This window comes from Schistocerca nitens, chromosome 5 (genome assembly GCF_023898315.1).
Source record: "Schistocerca nitens isolate TAMUIC-IGC-003100 chromosome 5, iqSchNite1.1, whole genome shotgun sequence".
Taxonomy (NCBI): Eukaryota; Metazoa; Arthropoda; class Insecta; order Orthoptera; family Acrididae; genus Schistocerca; species Schistocerca nitens.
Genome location: NC_064618.1, coordinates 676,317 through 695,686, shown reverse-complemented (window position 1 = coordinate 695,686; position 19,370 = coordinate 676,317).

Here is a 19,370-nt window from a genome sequence, read left to right as displayed (position 1 = left end):
AGTCGGCATTGTGTCTCTTGTATTTAATTCCGATGCATTTTCTGTGTTTCATCGTCGATGGGAAGGTCCAATGAATACAGTAAACATGCAGCAGTGCATCGGAATGTAAAACTGGTGACGCAGGAAACGCTCAAAACATAGACAGTAGGAAGACTCAGTCTTCCTGTTCTAAAGTCGGCATTGTGTCACTTATATTTAATTCCGATGCAATTTCTGTGTTTCATCGTCAATGGGAACGTCCAAGGGATACAGTAAACCTGCAGAGGTGCATCGGAATGTAAAACTGGTGACACAGGAAACGCTCAAAACATAGACAGTAGGGAGACTCAGCCTTCCTGTTCTAAAGTCGGTATTGTGTCTCTTATATTTAATTCCGATGCAATTTCTGTGTTTCATCGTCAATGGGAACGTCCAAGGGATACAGTAACCCTGCAGAGGTGCATCGGAATGTAAAACTGGTGACACAGGAAGCGTTCAAAACATAGACCCTAAGAAGACTCAGTGTTCTTGTACTTAAGTCGGCGTTGTGTCTCTTATATTTAATTCCTATGCATTTTCTGTGTTTCATCGTCAATGGGAAGGTCCAATGGATAAAGTAAACCTCCAGAGGTGCATCGGAATGTAAAACTTGTGACACTGGAAACGCTCAAAACATAGACCGTAAGAAGACTCAGTTTTCCTGTACCTAAGTCAACGTTGTGTCTCCTATATTTAATTCCGATGTAATTTCTGTGTTTGATCGTCAATGGGAAGGTCCAATGGATAAAGCAAACCTGCAGAGGTGTATCGGAATGTAAATCTGGTGACGCAGGAAACGCTCAAAACATAGACAGTAGGAAGACTCAATGTTCCTGTACTTAAGTCGGCATTGTGTCTCTTATATTTAATTCCGATGCAATTTCTGTGTTACATCGTCAATGGGAAGATCCAAGGGATACAGTAAACCTGCAGAGGTGCATCGTAAGGTAAAACTGGTGACACAGGAAACGCTCAAAACATAGACAGTAGGAAGACTCAGCCTTCCTGTTCTTAAGTCGGCAATGTGTCTCTTATATTTAATTCCGATGCAATTTCTGTGTTTCATCGTCACTGTGAAGGTCCAAGGGTTACAGTAAACCTGCAGAGGCGCATCGGAATGTAAAGCTGGTGACACAGGAAGCGCTCAAAACATAGACAGTAGGAAGACTGATCCTTCCTGTACTTAATTCGGCATTGTGTCTCTTATATTTAATTCCGATGCTATTTCTGTGTTTCATCGTCAATGGGAAGGTCCAATGGATACAGTAACCCTGCAGAGGTGGATCGGAATGTAAAACTGGTGACACAGGAAGCGCTCAAAACATAAATAGTAGGAAGACTCAGTCTTCCTGTACTTAGGTCGGCATTGTGTCTCTTATATTTAATTCCGATGCATTTTCTGTGTTTCATCGTCAATGGGAAGGTCCAATGGATACACTAAACCTGCAGAGGTGCATCGGAATGTAAAACTGTTGACACAGGAAACGCTCAAACATTGACAGTAGGAAGACTCGGCCTTCCTGTTCTTAGGTCGGCATTGTGTCTCTTATATTTAATTCCGATGCAATTTCTGTGTTTCATCGTCAATGGTAAAGTCCAAGGGATACAGTAAACCTACAGAGGTGCATCGGTATGTTAAACTGGTGACACAGGAAACGCTCAAAACATAGACAGTAGGAAGACTCAGTCTTCCTGTACTTAAGTCGGCATTGTGTCTGTTATATTTAATTCCGATTTAATTTCTGTGTTTCATTGTCAATGGGAAGGTGCAAGGGATACAGTAAACCTGCAGAGGTGCATCGGAATGTAAAACTGGTGAAACAGGAAACGCTCAGAACATAGACAGTAGGAGACTCAGTCTTTCTGTACTTAAGTCGGCATTGTGTCTCTTATATTTAATTCCGATGCAATATCTGTGTTTCATCGTCAATGGTAAAGTCCAAGGGATACAGTAAACCTGCAGAGGTGAATCGGAATGTAAAACTGGTGACACAAGACACGCTCAAGACATAGCCAGTAGGAAGACTCAGTCTTCCTGTACCTAAGTCGGCATTGTGTCTCTTATATTTAATTCCGATGCAATTTCTGTGTTTCATCGTCCATGGGAAGGTCCAATGGGTAAAGTAAACCTACAGAGGTGAATCGGAATGTCAAACTGGTGACACTGGAAACGCTCAAAACATAGACCGTAAGAAGACTCAGTTTTCTTGTACTTAAGTCAACGTTGTGTCTCTTATATTTAATTCCGATGCAATTTCTTTGTTACATCGTCAATGGGAAGATCCAAGGGATACAGTAAACCTGCAGAGGTGCATCGTAAGGTAAAACTGGTGACACAGGGAACGCTCAAAACATAGACAGTAGGAAGACTCAGCCTTTCTGTTCTTAAGTCGGCAATGTGTCTCTTATATTTAATTCCGATGCAATTTCTGTGTTTCATCGTCAATGGGAAGGTCCAATGGATACAGTAAACCTGCAGAGGTGCATCGGAATGTAAAATTTGTGACGCAGGAAACGCTCAAAACATACACAGTAGGAAGACTCGATCTTCCAGTACTTATGTCGGCATTGTGTCTCTTATATTTAATTCCGATGCAATTTCTGTGTTTCATCGTCAATGGGAAAATCCAAGGGATACAGTAAACCTGCAGAGGTGCATCGGAATGTAAAACTGGTGACACAGGAAACGCTCAAAGCATAGTCAGCAGGAAGACTCAGTCCTTCTGTACTTAAGTCGGCATTGTGTCTCTTATATTTAATTCCCATGCTATTTCTGTGTTTCATCGTCAATGGGAAGGTCCAAGGGATACAGTAACCCTGCAGAGGTGCATCGGAATGTAAAACTGGTGACACAGGAAGCGCTCATAGCATAGACCCTAAGAAGACTCAGTTTTCATGTACTTAGGTCGGCATTGTGTCTTTTATATTTAATTCCCATGCAATTTCTGTATTTCATCGTCACTGTGAAGGTCAAAGGGTTACAGTAAACCTGCAGAGGCGCATCGGAATGTAAAACTGGTGACACAGGACACGCTCAAAACATAGACAGTAGGAAGACTGATCCTTCCTGTACTTAATTCGGCATTGTGTCTCTTATATTTAATTCCGATGCTATTTCTGTGTTTCATCGTCAATGGGAAGGTCCAATGGATACAGTAAACCTGCAGAGGTGCATCGGAATGTAAAACTGGTGACACTGGAAACGCTGAAAACATAGACCGTAAGAAGACCCAGTTTTCTTGTACTTAACTCAACGTTGTGTCTCTTATATTTAATTCCGATGTAATTTCTGTGTTTCATCGTCAATGGGAAGGTCCATTGGATACAGTAAACCTGCAGAGGTGCATCGGAATGTAAAACTGGTGACACTGGAAACGCTGAAAACATAGACCGTAAGAAGACTCAGTTTTCTTGTACTTAACTCAACATTGTGTCTCTTATATTTAATTTCGATGCAATTTCTGTGTTTCATCGTCAATGGGAAGGTCCAATGGATACAGTAAACCTGCAGAGGTGAGCCGGAATGTAAAACTGTTGACACAGGAAACGCTCAAACATTGACAGTAGGAAGATTCGGTCTTCCTGTTCTTAAGTCGGCATTGTGTCTCTTATATTTAATTCCGATGCAATTTCTGTGTTTCATCGTCAATGGTAAAGTCCAAGGGATACAGTAAACCAACAGAGGTGCATCGGTAGGTGAAACTGGTGACACAGGAAACGCTCAAAACCTAGACAGTAGGAAGACTCAGTCTTCCTGTACTTAAGTCGGCATTGTGTCTGTTATAATTAATTCCGATGTAATTTCTGTGTTTCATTGTCAATGGGAAGGTGCAAGGGATACAGTAAACCTGCAGAGGTGCATCGGAATGTAAAACTGGTGACACAGGAAACGCTCAAAACATAGGCAGTAGGAGACTCAGTCTTTCTGTACTTAAGTCGGCATTGTGTCTCTTATATTTAATTCCGATGCAATTTCTGTGTTTCATCGTCAATGGGAACGTCCAGTGGATACGGTAACCCTACAGAGGTGCATCGGAATGTAAAACTGGTGACACAAGACACGCTCAAAACATAGCCAGTAGGAAGACTCAGTCTTCCTGTACCTAAGTCGGCATTGTGTCTCTTATATTTAATTCCGATGCAATTTCTGTGTTTCATCGTCAATGGAAAGGTCCAAGGGATACAGTAAACCAGCAGATGTGCATCGGAATGTAAAACTGATGACACAGGAAACGCTCAAAACATAGGCAGTAGGAGACTCAGTCTTTCTGTACCTAAGTCGGCATTGTGTCTCTTATATTTAATTCCGATGCAATTTCTGTGTTTCATCGTCAATGGGAAGATCCAAGGGATACAGTAAACCTGCAGAGGTGCATCGTAAGGTAAAACTGGTGACACAGGAAACGCTCAAAACATAGACAGTAGGAAGACTCAGCCTTCCTGTTCTTAAGTCGGCAATGTGTCTCTTATATTTAATTCCGATGCAATTTCTGTGTTTCATCGTCAATGGGAAGGTCCAATGGATACAGTAAACCTGCAGAGGTGCATCGGAATGTAAAATTTGTGACGCAGGGAACGCTCAAAACATACAGAGTAGGAAGACTCGATCTTCCTGTACTTATGTCGGCATTGTGTCTCTTATATTTAATTCCGATGCAATTTCTGTGTTTCATCGTCAATGGGAAAATCCAAGGGATACAGTAAACCTGCAGAGGTGCATCGGAATGTAAAACTGGTGACACAGGAAACGCTCAAAACATAGACAGTAGGAAGACTCAGTCCCTCTGTACTTAAGTCGGCATTGTGTCTCTTATATTTAATTCCGATGCAATTTCTGTGTTTCATCGTCAATGGGAAGGTCCAAGGGATACAGTAACCCTGCAGAGGTGCATCGGAATGTAAAACTGGTGACACAGGAAGCGCTCATAACATAGACCCTAAGAAGACTTAGTTTTCTTGTACTTAGGTCGGCATTGTGTCTTTTATATTTAATTCCGATGCAATTTGTGTGTTTCATCGTCACTGTGAAGGTCCAAGGGTTACAGTAAACCTGCAGAGGCGCATCGGAATGTAAAACTGGTGACACAGGACACGCTCAAAACATAGACAGTAGGAAGACTGATCCTTCTTGTACTTAATTCGGCATTGTGTCTCTTATATTTAATTCCGATGCTATTTCTGTGTTTCATCGTCAATGGGAAGGTCCAATGGATACAGTAAACCTACAGAGGTGGATCGGAATGTAAAACTGGTGACACAGGAAGCGCTCAAAACATAAACAGTAGGAAGACTCAGTCTTCCTGTACTTAAGACGGCATTGTGTCTCTTATATTTAATTCCGATGCATTTTCTGTGTTTCATCGTCAATGGGAAGGTCCAATGGATACAGTAAACCTGCAGAGGTGCATCGGAATGTAAAACTGTTTACACAGGAAACGCTCAAACATTGACAGTAGGAAAACTCGGTCTTCCTGTTCTTAAGTCGGCATTGTGTCTCTTATATTTAATTCCGATGCAATTTCTGTGTTTCATCAGCAAAGGTAAAGTCCAAGGGATACAGTAAACCTACAGAGGTGCATCGGTAGGTAAAACTGGTGACACAGGAAACGCTCAAAACATAGACAGTAGGAAGACTCAGTCTTCCTGTACTTAAGTCCGCATTGTGTCTGTTATATTTAATTCCGATGTAATTTCTGGGTTTCATTGTCAATGGGAAGGTGCAAGGGATACAGTAAACCTGCAGAGGTGCATCGGAATGTAAAACTGGTGACACAGGATACGCTCAAAACATAGGCAGTAGGAGACTCAGTCTTTCTGTACTTAAGTCGGCATTGTGTCTCTTATATTTAATTCCGATGCAATTTCTGTGTTTCATCGTCAATGGGAACGTCCAGGGGATACGGTAACCCTACAGAGGTGCATCGGAATGTAAAACTGGTGACACAAGACACGCTCAAGACATAGCCAGTAGGAAGACTCAGTCTTCCTGTACCTAAGTCGGCATTGTGTCTCTTATATTTAATTCCGATGCAATTTCTGTGTTTCATCGTCCATGGGAAGGTCCAATGGGTAAAGTAAACCTACAGAGGTGAATCGGAATGTCAAACTGGTGACACTGGAAACGCTCAAAACATAGACCGTAAGAAGACTCAGTTTTCTTGTACTTAAGTCAACGTTGTGTCTCTTATAATTAATTCCGATGCAATTTCTTTGTTACATCGTCAATGGGAAGATCCAAGGGATACAGTAAACCTGCAGAGGTGCATCGTAAGGTAAAACTGGTGACACAGGGAACGCTCAAAACATAGACAGTAGGAAGACTCAGCCTTTCTGTCCTTAAGTCGGCAATGTGTCTCTTATATTTAATTCCGATGCAATTTCTGTGTTTCATCGTCAATGGGAAGGTCCAATGGATACAGTAAACCTGCAGAGGTGCATCGGAATGTAAAACTGGTGACACTGGAAACGCTGAAAACATAGACCGTAAGAAGACCCAGTTTTCTTGTACTGAACTCAACGTTGTGTCTCTTATATTTAATTCCGATGTAATTTCTGTGTTTCATCGTCAATGGGAAGGTCCATTGGATACAGTAAACCTGCAGAGGTGCATCGGAATGTAAAACTGGTGACACTGGAAACGCTCAAAACATAGACCGTAAGAAGACTCAGTTTTCTTGTACTTAACTCAACATTGTGTCTCTTATATTTAATTTCGATGCAATTTCTGTGTTTCATCGTCAATGGGAAGGTCCAATGGATACAGTAAACCTGCAGAGGTGCGCCGGAATGTAAAACTGTTGACACAGGAAACGCTCAAACATTGACAGTAGGAAGATTCGGTCTTCCTGTTCTTAAGTCGGCATTGTGTCTCTTATATTTCATTCCGATGCAATTTCTGTGTTTCATCGTCAATGGTAAAGTCCAAGGGATACAGTAAACCAACAGAGGTGCATCGGTAGGTGAAACTGGTGACACAGGAAAAACTCAAAACATAGACAGTAGGAAGACTCAGTCTTCCTGTACTTAAGTCGGCATTGTGTCTGTTATATTTAATTCCGATGTAATTTCTGTGTTTCATTGTCAATGGGAAGGTGCAAGGGATACAGTAAACCTGCAGAGGTGCATCGGAATGTAAAACTGGTGACACAGGAAACGCTCAAAACATAGGCAAAAGGAGACTCAGTCTTTCTGTACTTAAGTCGGCATTGTGTCTCTTATATTTAATTCCGATGCAATTTCTGTGTTTCATCGTCAATGGGAACGTCCAGTGGATACGGTAACCCTACAGAGGTGCATCGGAATGTAAAACTGGTGACACAAGACACGCTCAAAACATAGCCAGTAGGAAGACTCAGTCTTCCTGTACCTAAGTCGGCATTGTGTCTCTTATATTTAATTCCGATGCAATTTCTGTGTTTCATCGTCAATGGGAAAATCCAAGGGATACAGTAAACCTGCAGAGGTGCATCGGAATGTAAAACTGGTGACACAGGAAACGCTCAAAACATAGACAGTAGGAAGACTCAGTACTTCTGTACTTAAGTCGGCATTGTGTCTCTTATATTTAATTCCGATGCAATTTCTGTGTTTCATCGTCAATGGGAAGGTCCAAGGGATACAGTAACCCTGCAGAGGTGCATCGGAATGTAAAACTGGTGACACAGGAAGCGCTCATAACATAGACCCTAAGAAGACTCAGTTTTCTTGTACTTAGGTCGGCATTGTGTCTTTTATATTTAATTCCGATGCAATTTCTGTGTTTCATCGTCACTGTGAAGGTCCAAGGGTTACAGTAAACCTGCAGAGGCGCATCGGAATGTAAAACTGGTGACACAGGACACGCTCAAAACATAGACAGTAGGAAGACTGATCCTTCCTGTACTTAATTCGGCATTGTGTCTGTTATATTTAATTCCGATGCTATTTCTGTGTTTCATCGTCAATGGGAAGGTCCAATGGATACAGTAAACCTACAGAGGTGGATCGGAATGTAAAACTGGTGACACAGGAAGCGCTCAAAACATAAACAGTAGGAAGACTCAGTCTTCCTGTACTTAAGTCGGCATTGTGTCTCTTATATTTAATTCCGATGCATTTTATGTGTTTCATCGTCAATGGGAAGGTCCAATGGATACAGTAAACCTGCAGAGGTGCATCGGAATGTAAAACTGTTTACACAGGGAACGCTCAAACATTGACAGTAGGATAACTCGGTCTTCCTGTTCTTAAGTCGGCATTGTGTCTCTTATATTTAATTCCGATGCAATTTCTGTGTTTCATCGTCAATGGTAAAGTCCAAGGGATACAGTAAACCTACAGAAGTGCATCGGTAGGTAAAACTGGTGACACAGGAAACGCTCAAAACATAGACAGTAGGAAGACTCAGACTTCCTGTACTTAAGTCCGCATTGTGTCTGTTATATTTAATTCCAATGTAATTTCTGTGTTTCATTGTCAATGGGAAGGTGCAAGGGATACAGTAAACCTGCAGAGGTGCATCGGAATGTAAAACTGGTGACACAGGATACGCTCAAAACATAGGCAGTAGGAGACTCAGTCTTTCTGTACTTAAGTCGGCATTGTGTCTCTTATATTTAATTCCGATGCAATTTCTGTGTTTCATCGTCAATGGGAACGTCCAGGGGATACGGTAACCGTACAGAGGTGCATCGGAATGTAAAACTGGTGACACAAGACACGCTCAAGACATAGCCAGTAGGAAGACTCAGTCTTCCTGTACCTAAGTCGGCATTGTGTCTCTTATATTTAATTCCGATGCAATTTCTGTGTTTCATCGTCCATGGGAAGGTCCAATGGGTAAAGTAAACCTACAGAGGTGAATCGGAATGTCAAACTGGTGACACTGGAAACGCTCAAAACATAGACCGTAAGAAGACTCAGTTTTCTTGTACTTAAGTCACGTTGTGTCTCTTATATTTAATTCCGATGCAATTTCTTTGTTACATCGTCAATGGGAAGATCCAAGGGATACAGTAAACCTGCAGAGGTGCATCGTAAGGTAAAACTGGTGACACAGGGAACGCTCAAAACATAGACAGTAGGAAGACTCAGCCTTTCTGTTCTTAAGTCGGCAATGTGTCTCTTATATTTAATTCCGATGCAATTTCTGTGTTTCATCGTCAATGGGAAGGTCCAATGGATACAGTAAACCTGCAGAGGTGCATCGGAATGTAAAATTTGTGACGCAGGAAACGCTCAAAACATACACAGTAGGAAGACTCGATCTTCCTGTACTTATGTCGGCATTGTGTGTCTTATATTTAATTCCGATGCAATTTCTGTGTTTCATCGTCAATGGGAAAATCCAAGGGATACAGTAAACCTGCAGAGGTGCATCGGAATGTAAAACTGGTGACACAGGAAACGCTCAAAACATAGACAGTACAAAGACTCAGTCCTTCTGTACTTAAGTCGGCATTGTGTCTCTTATATTTAATTCCCATGCTATTTCTGTGTTTCATCGTCAATGGGAAGGTCCAAGGGATACAGTAACCCTGCAGAGGTGCATCGGAATGTAAAACTGGTGACACAGGAAGCGCTCATAGCATAGACCCTAAGAAGACTCAGTTTTCATGTACTTAGGTCGGCATTGTGTCTTTTATATTTAAATCCGATGCAATTTCTGTGTTTCATCGTCACTGTGAAGGTCCAAGGGTTACAGTAAACCTGCAGAGGCGCATCGGAATGTAAAACTCGTGACACAGGACACGCTCAAAACATAGACAGTAGGACGACTGATCCTACCTGTACTTAATTCGGCATTGTGTCTCTTATATTTAATTCCGATGCTATTTCTGTGTTTCATCGTCAATAGGAAGGTCCAATGGATACAGTAAACCTGCAGAGGTGGATCGGAATGTAAAACTGGTGACACAGGAAGCGCTCAAAACATAAACAGTAGGAAGACTCAGTCTTCCTGTACTTAAGTCGGCATTGTGTCTCTTATATTTAATTCCGATGCATTTTCTGTGTTTCATCGTCAATGGGAAGGTGCAAGGGATACAGTAACCCTGCAGAGGTGCATCGGAATGTAAAACTGGTGACACAGGAAGCGCTCATAGCATAGACCCTAAGAAGACTCAGTTTTCATGTACTTAGGTCGGCATTGTGTCTTTTATATTTAATTCCCATGCAATTTCTGTATTTCATCGTCACTGTGAAGGTCAAAGGGTTACAGTAAACCTGCAGAGGCGCATCGGAATGTAAAACTGGTGACACAGGACACGCTCAAAACATAGACAGTAGGAAGACTGATCCTTCCTGTACTTAATTCGGCATTGTGTCTCTTATATTTAATTCCGATGCTATTTCTGTGTTTCATCGTCAATGGGAAGGTCCAATGGATACAGTAAACCTGCAGAGGTGCATCGGAATGTAAAACTGGTGACACTGGAAACGCTGAAAACATAGACCGTAAGAAGACCCAGTTTTCTTGTACTTAACTCAACGTTGTGTCTCTTATATTTAATTCCGATGTAATTTCTGTGTTTCATCGTCAATGGGAAGGTCCATTGCATACAGTAAACCTGCAGAGGTGCATCGGAATGTAAAGCTGGTGACACTGGAAACGCTGAAAACATAGACCGTAAGAAGACTCAGTTTTCTTGTACTTAACTCAACATTGTGTCTCTTATATTTAATTTCGATGCAATTTCTGTGTTTCATCGTCAATGGGAAGGTCCAATGGATAAAGTAAACCTGCAGAGGTGCGCCGGAATGTAAAACTGTTGACACAGGAAACGCTCAAACATTGACAGTAGGAAGATTCGGTCTTCCTGTTCTTAAGTCGGCATTGTGTCTCTTATATTTAATTCCGATGCAATTTCTGTGTTTCATCGTCAATGGTAAAGTCCAAGGGATACAGTAAACCAACAGAGGTGCATCGGTAGGTGAAACTGGTGACACAGGAAACGCTCAAAACATAGACAGTAGGAAGACTCAGTCTTCCTGTACTTAAGTCGGCATTGTGTCTGTTATATTTAATTCCGATGTAATTTCTGTGTTTCATTGTCAATGGGAAGGTGCAAGGGATACAGTAAACCTGCAGAGGTGCATCGGAATGTAAAACTAGTGACACAGGAAACGCTCAAAACATAGGCAGTAGGAGACTCAGTCTTTCTGTACTTAAGTCGGCATTGTGTCTCTTATATTTAATTCCGATGCAATTTCTGTGTTTCATCGTCAATGGGAACGTCCAGTGGATACGGTAACCCTACAGAGGTGCATCGGAATGTAAAACTGGTGACACAAGACACGCTCAAAACATAGCCAGTAGGAAGACTCAGTCTTCCTGTACCTAAGTCGGCATTGTGTCTCTTATATTTAATTCCGATGCAATTTCTGTGTTTCATCGTCAATGGAAAGGTCCAAGGGATACAGTAAACCAGCAGATGTGCATCGGAATGTAAAACTGATGACACAGGAAACGCTCAAAACATAGGCAGTAGGAGACTCAGTCTTTCTGTACCTAAGTCGGCATTGTGTCTCTTATATTTAATTCCGATGCAATTTCTGTGTTTCATCGTCAATGGGAAGATCCAAGGGATACAGTAAACCTGCAGAGGTGCATCGTAAGGTAAAACTGGTGACACAGGAAACGCTCAAAACATAGACAGTAGGAAGACTCAGCCTTCCTGTTCTTAAGTCGGCAATGTGTCTCTTATATTTAATTCCGATGCAATTTCTGTGTTTCATCGTCAATGGGAAGGTCCAATGGATACAGTAAACCTGCAGAGGTGCATCGGAATGTAAAATTTATGACGCAGGGAACGCTCAAAACATACACAGTAGGAAGACTCGATCTTCCTGTACTTATGTCGGCATTGTGTCTCTTATATTTAATTCCGATGCAATTTCTGTGTTTCATCGTCAATGGGAAAATCCAAGGGATACAGTAAACCTGCAGAGGTGCATCGGAATGTAAAACTGGTGACACAGGAAACGCTCAAAACATAGACAGTAGGAAGACTCAGTCCTTCTGTACTTAAGTCGGCATTGTGTCTCTTATATTTAATTCCGATGCAATTTCTGTGTTTCATCGTCAATGGGAAGGTCCAAGGGATACAGTAACCCTGCAGAGGTGCATCGGAATGTAAAACTGGTGACACAGGAAGCGCTCATAGCATAGACCCTAAGAAGACTCAGTTTTCTTGTACTTAGGTCGGCATTGTGTCTTTTATATTTAATTCCGATGCAATTTCTGTGTTTCATCGTCACTGTGAAGGTCCAAGGGTTACAGTAAACCTGCAGAGGCGCATCGGAATGTAAAACTGGTGACACAGGAAACGCTCAAAACATAGACAGTAGGAAGACTCAGTCCTTCTGTACTTAAGTCGGCATTGTGTCTCTTATATTTAATTCCGATGCAATTTCTGTGTTTCATCGTCAATGGGAAGGTCCAAGGGATACAGTAACCCTGCAGAGGTGCATCGGAATGTAAAACTGGTGACACAGGAAGCGCTCATAGCATAGACCCTAAGAAGACTCAGTTTTCTTGTACTTAGGTCGGCATTGTGTCTTTTATATTTAATTCCGATGCAATTTCTGTGTTTCATCGTCACTGTGAAGGTCCAAGGGTTACAGTAAACCTGCAGAGGCGCATCGGAATGTAAAACTGGTGACACAGGACACGCTCAAAACATAGACAGTAGGAAGACTGATCCTTCCTGTACTTAATTCGGCATTGTGTCTCTTATATTTAATTCCGATGCTATTTCTGTGTTTCATCGTCAATGGGAAGGTCCAATGGATACAGTAAACCTACAGAGGTGGATCGGAATGTAAAACTGGTGACACAGGAAGCGCTCAAAACATAAACAGTAGGAAGACTCAGTCTTCCTGTACTTAAGTCGGCATTGTGTCTCTTATATTTAATTCCGATGCATTTTCTGTGTTTCATCGTCAATGGGAAGGTCCAATGGATACAGTAAACCTGCAGAGGTGCATCGGAATGTAAAACTGTTTACACAGGAAACGCTCAAACATTGACAGTAGGAAAACTCGGTCTTCCTGTTCTTAAGTCGGCATTGTGTCTCTTATATTTAATTCCGATGCAATTTATGTGTTTCATCGTCAATGGTAAAGTCCAAGGTATACAGTAAACCTACAGAGGTGCATCGGTATGTTAAACTGGTGACACAGGAAACGCTCAAAACATAGACAGTAGGAAGACTCAGTCTTCCTGTACTTAAGTCGGCATTGTGTCTGTTATATTTAATTCCGATTTAATTTTTGTGTTTCATTGTCAATGGGAAGGTGCAAGGGATACAGTAAACCTGCAGAGGTGCATCGGAATGTAAAACTGGTGAAACAGGAAACGCTCAGAACATAGACAGTAGGAGACTCAGTCTTTCTGTACTTAAGTCGGCATTGTGTCTCTTATATTTAATTCCGATGCAATATCTGTGTTTCATCGTCAATGGTAAAGTCCAAGGGATACAGTAAACCTGCAGAGGTGAATCGGAATGTAAAACTGGTGACACAAGACACGCTCAAGACATAGCCAGTAGGAAGACTCAGTCTTCCTGTACCTAAGTCGGCATTGTGTCTCTTATATTTAATTCCGATGCAATTTCTGTGTTTCATCGTCCATGGGAAGGTCCAATGGGTAAAGTAAACCTACAGAGGTGAATCGGAATGTCAAACTGGTGACACTGGAAACGCTCAAAACATAGACCGTAAGAAGACTCAGTTTTCTTGTACTTAAGTCAACGTTGTGTCTCTTATATTTAATTCCGATGCAATTTCTTTGTTACATCGTCAATGGGAAGATCCAAGGGATACAGTAAACCTGCAGAGGTGCATCGTAAGGTAAAACTGGTGACACAGGGAACGCTCAAAACATAGACAGTAGGAAGACTCAGCCTTTCTGTTCTTAATTCGGCAATGTGTCTCTTATATTTAATTCCGATGCAATGTCTGTGTTTCATCGTCAATGGGAAGGTCCAATGGATACAGTAAACCTGCAGAGGTGCATCGGAATGTAAAATTTGTGACGCAGGAAACGCTCAAGACATACACAGTAGGAAGACTCGATCTTCCTGTACTTATGTCGGCATTGTGTCTCTTATATTTAATTCCGATGCAATTTCTGTGTTTCATCGTCAATGGGAAAATCCAAGGGATACAGTAAACCTGCAGAGGTGCATCGGAATGTAAAACTGGTGACACAGGAAACGCTCAAAACATAGACAGTAGGAAGACTCAGTCCTTCTGTACTTAAGTCGGCATTGTGTCTCTTATATTTAATTCCCATGCAATTTCTGCGTTTCATCGTCATAGGGAAGGTCCAAGGGATACAGTAACCCTGCAGAGGTGCATCGGAATGTAAAACTGGTGACACAGGAAGCGCTCATAACATAGACCCTAAGAAGACTCAGTTTTCATGTACTTAGGTCGGCATTGTGTCTTTTATATTTAAATCCGATGCAATTTCTGTGTTTCATCGTCACTGTGAAGGTGCAAGGGTTACAGTAAACCTGCAGAGGCGCATCGGAATGTAAAACTCGTGACACAGGACACGCTCAAAACATAGACAGTAGGAAGACTGATCCTACCTGTACTTAATTCGGCATTGTGTCTCTTATATTTAATTCCGATGCTATTTCTGTGTTTCATCGTCAATGGGAAGGTCAAATGGATACAGTAAACCTGCAGAGGTGGATCGGAATGTAAAACTGGTGACACAGGAAGCGCTCAAAACATAAACAGTAGGAAGACTCAGTCTTCCTGTACTTAAGTCGGCATTGTGTCTCTTATATTTAATTCCGATGCATTTTCTGTGTTTCATCGTCAATGGGAAGGTCCAATGGATACAGTAAACCTGCAGAGGTGCATCGGAATGTAAAACTGGTGACACAGGAAACGCTCTAATCATAGGCAGTAGGAGACTCAGTCTTTCTGTACTTAAGTCGGCATTGTGTCTCTTATATTTAATTCCGATGCAATTTCTGTGTTTCATCGTCAATGGGAACGTCCAGGGAATACAGTAACCCTACAGAGCTGCATTGGAATGTAAAACTGGTGACACAAGACACGCTCAAAACATAGCCAGTAGGAAGACTCAGTCTTCCTGTACCTAAGTCGGCATTGTGTCTCCTATATTTAATTCCGATGCTATTTCTGTGTTTCATCGTCCATGGGAAGGTCCAATGGGTAAAGTAAACCTACAGAGGTGCATCGGAATGTCAAACTGGTGACACTGGAAACGCTCAAAACATAGACCGTAAGAAGACTCAGTTTTCTTGTACTTAAGTCAACGTTGTGTCTCTTATATTTAATTCCGATGCATTTTCTGTGTTTCATCGTCAATGGGAAGGTCCAATGTATACAGTAAACCTGCAGAGGTGCATCGGAATGTAAAACTGTTTACACAGGAAACGCTCAAACATTGACAGTAGGAAGACTCGGTCTTCCTGTTCTTAAGTCGGCATTGTGTCTCTTATATTTAATTCCGATGCAATTTCTGTGTTTCATCGTCAATGGTACAGTCCAAGGGATACAGTAAACCTACAGAGGTGCATCGGTAGGTAAAACTGGTGACACAGGAAACGCTCAAAACATAGACAGTAGGAAGACTCAGTCTTCCTGTACTTAAGTCGGCATTGTGTCTGTTATATTGAATTCCGATGTAATTTCTGTGTTTCATTGTCAATGGGAAGGTGCAAGGGATACAGTAAACCTGCAGAGGTGCATCGCAATGTAAAACTGGTGACACAGGATACACTCAAAACATAGGCAGTAGGAGACTCAGTCTTTCTGTACTTAAGTCGGCATTGTGTCTCTTATATTTAATTCCGATGCAATTTCTGTGTTTCATCGTCAATGGGAACGTCCAGGGGATACAGTAACCCTACAGAGGTGCATCGGAATGTAAAACTGGTGACACAAGACACGCTCAAAACATAGCCAGTAGGAAGACTCAGTCTTCCTGTACCTAAGTCGGCATTGTGTCTCCTATATTTAATTCCGATGCTATTTCTGTGTTTCATCGTCCATGGGAAGGTCCAATGGGTAAAGTAAACCTACAGAGGTGCATCGGAATGTCAAACTGGTGACACTGGAAACGCTCAAAACATAGACCGTAAGAAGACTCAGTTTTCTTGTACTTAAGTCAACGTTATGTCTCTTATATTTAATTCCGATGCAATTTCTGTGTTACATCGTCAATGGGAATATCCAAGGGATACAGTAAACCTGCAGAGGTGCATCGTAAGGTAAAACTGGTGACACAGGAAACGTTCAAAACATAGACAGTGGGAAGACTCAGCCTTTCTGTTCTTAAGTCGGCAATGTGTCTCTTATATTTAATTCCGATGCAATGTCTGTGTTTCATCGTCAATGGGAAGGTCCAATGGATACAGTAAACCTGCAGAGGTGCATCGGAATGTAAAATTTGTGACGCAGGAAACGCTCAAGACATACACAGTAGGAAGACTCGATCTTCCTGTACTTATGTCGGCATTGTGTCTCTTATATTTAATTCCGATGCAATTTCTGTGTTTCATCGTCAATGGGAAAATCCAAGGGATACAGTAAACCTGCAGAGGTGCATCGGAATGTAAAACTGGTGACACAGGAAACGCTCAAAACATAGACAGTAGGAAGACTCAGTCCTTCTGTACTTAAGTCGGCATTGTGTCTCTTATATTTAATTCCCATGCAATTTCTGCGTTTCATCGTCATAGGGAAGGTCCAAGGGATACAGTAACCCTGCAGAGGTGCATCGGAATGTAAAACTGGTGACACAGGAAGCGCTCATAGCATAGACCCTAAGAAGACTCAGTTTTCATGTACTTAGGTCGGCATTGTGTCTTTTATATTTAAATCCGATGCAATTTCTGTGTTTCATCGTCACTGTGAAGGTGCAAGGGTTACAGTAAACCTGCAGAGGCGCATCGGAATGTAAAACTCGTGACACAGGACACGCTCAAAACATAGACAGTAGGAAGACTGATCCTACCTGTACTTAATTCGGCATTGTGTCTCTTATATTTAATTCCGATGCTATTTCTGTGTTTCATCGTCAATGGGAAGGTCAAATGGATACAGTAAACCTGCAGAGGTGGATCGGAATGTAAAACTGGTGACACAGGAAGCGCTCAAAACATAAACAGTAGGAAGACTCAGTCTTCCAGTACTTAAGTCGGCATTGTGTCTCTTATATTTAATTCCGATGCATTTTCTGTGTTTCATCGTCAATGGGAAGGTCCAATGGATACAGTAAACCTGCAGAGGTGCATCGGAATGTAAAACTGGTGACACAGGAAACGCTCAAATCATAGGCAGTAGGAGACTCAGTCTTTCTGTACTTAAGTCGGCATTGTGTCTCTTATATTTAATTCCGATGCAATTTCTGTGTTTCATCGTCAATGGGAACGTCCAGGGGATACAGTAACCCTACAGAGCTGCATTGGAATGTAAAACTGGTGACACAAGACACGCTCAAAACATAGCCAGTAGGAAGACTCAGTCTTCCTGTACCTAAGTCGGCATTGTGTCTCCTATATTTAATTCCGATGCTATTTCTGTGTTTCATCGTCCATGGGAAGGTCCAATGGGTAAAGTAAACCTACAGAGGTGCATCGGAATGTCAAACTGGTGACACTGGAAACGCTCAAAACATAGACCGTAAGAAGACTCAGTTTTCTTGTACTTAAGTCAACGTTGTGTCTCTTATATTTAATTCCGATGCATTTTCTGTGTTTCATCGTCAATGGGAAGGTCCAATGTATACAGTAAACCTGCAGAGGTGCATCGGAATGTAAAACTGTTTACACAGGAAACGCTCAAACATTGACAGTAGGAAGACTCGGTCTTCCTGTTCTTAAGTCGGCATTGTGTCTCTTATATTTAATTCCGATGCAATTTCTGTGTTTCATCGTCAATGGTACAGTCCAAGGGATACAGTAAACCTACAGAGGTGCATCGGTAGGTAAAACTGGTGACACAGGAAACGCTCAAAACATAGACAGTAGGAAGACTCAGTCTTCCTGTACTTAAGTCGGCATTGTGTCTGTTATATTGAATTCCGATGTAATTTCTGTGTTTCATTGTCAATGGGAAGGTGCAAGGGATACAGTAAACCTGCAGAGGTGCATCGCAATGTAAAACTGGTGACACAGGATACACTCAAAACATAGGCAGTAGGAGACTCAGTCTTTCTGTACTTAAGTCGGCATTGTGTCTCTTATATTTAATTCCGATGCAATTTCTGTGTTTCATCGTCAATGGGAACGTCCAGGGGATACAGTAACCCTACAGAGGTGCATCGGAATGTAAAACTGGTGACACAAGACACGCTCAAAACATAGCCAGTAGGAAGACTCAGTCTTCCTGTACCTAAGTCGGCATTGTGTCTCCTATATTTAATTCCGATGCTATTTCTGTGTTTCATCGTCCATGGGAAGGTCCAATGGGTAAAGTAAACCTACAGAGGTGCATCGGAATGTCAAACTGGTGACACTGGAAACGCTCAAAACATAGACCGTAAGAAGACTCAGTTTTCTTGTACTTAAGTCAACGTTATGTCTCTTATATTTAATTCCGATGCAATTTCTGTGTTACATCGTCAATGGGAATATCCAAGGGATACAGTAAACCTGCAGAGGTGCATCGTAAGGTAAAACTGGTGACACAGGAAACGTTCAAAACATAGACAGTGGGAAGACTCAGCCTTTCTGTTCTTAAGTCGGCAATGTGTCTCTTATATTTAATTCCGATGCAATGTCTGTGTTTCATCGTCAATGGGAAGGTCCAATGGATACAGTAAACCTGCAGAGGTGCATCGGAATGTAAAATTTGTGACGCAGGAAACGCTCAAGACATACACAGTAGGAAGACTCGATCTTCCTGTACTTATGTCGGCATTGTGTCTCTTATATTTAATTCCGATGCAATTTCTGTGTTTCATCGTCAATGGGAAAATCCAAGGGATACAGTAAACCTGCAGAGGTGCATCGGAATGTAAAACTGGTGACACAGGAAACGCTCAAAACATAGACAGTAGGAAGACTCAGTCCTTCTGTACTTAAGTCGGCATTGTGTCTCTTATATTTAATTCCCATGCAATTTCTGCGTTTCATCGTCATAGGGAAGGTCCAAGGGATACAGTAACCCTGCAGAGGTGCATCGGAATGTAAAACTGGTGACACAGGAAGCGCTCATAGCATAGACCCTAAGAAGACTCAGTTTTCATGTACTTAGGTCGGCATTGTGTCTTTTATATTTAAATCCGATGCAATTTCTGTGTTTCATCGTCACTGTGAAGGTGCAAGGGTTACAGTAAACCTGCAGAGGCGCATCGGAATGTAAAACTCGTGACACAGGACACG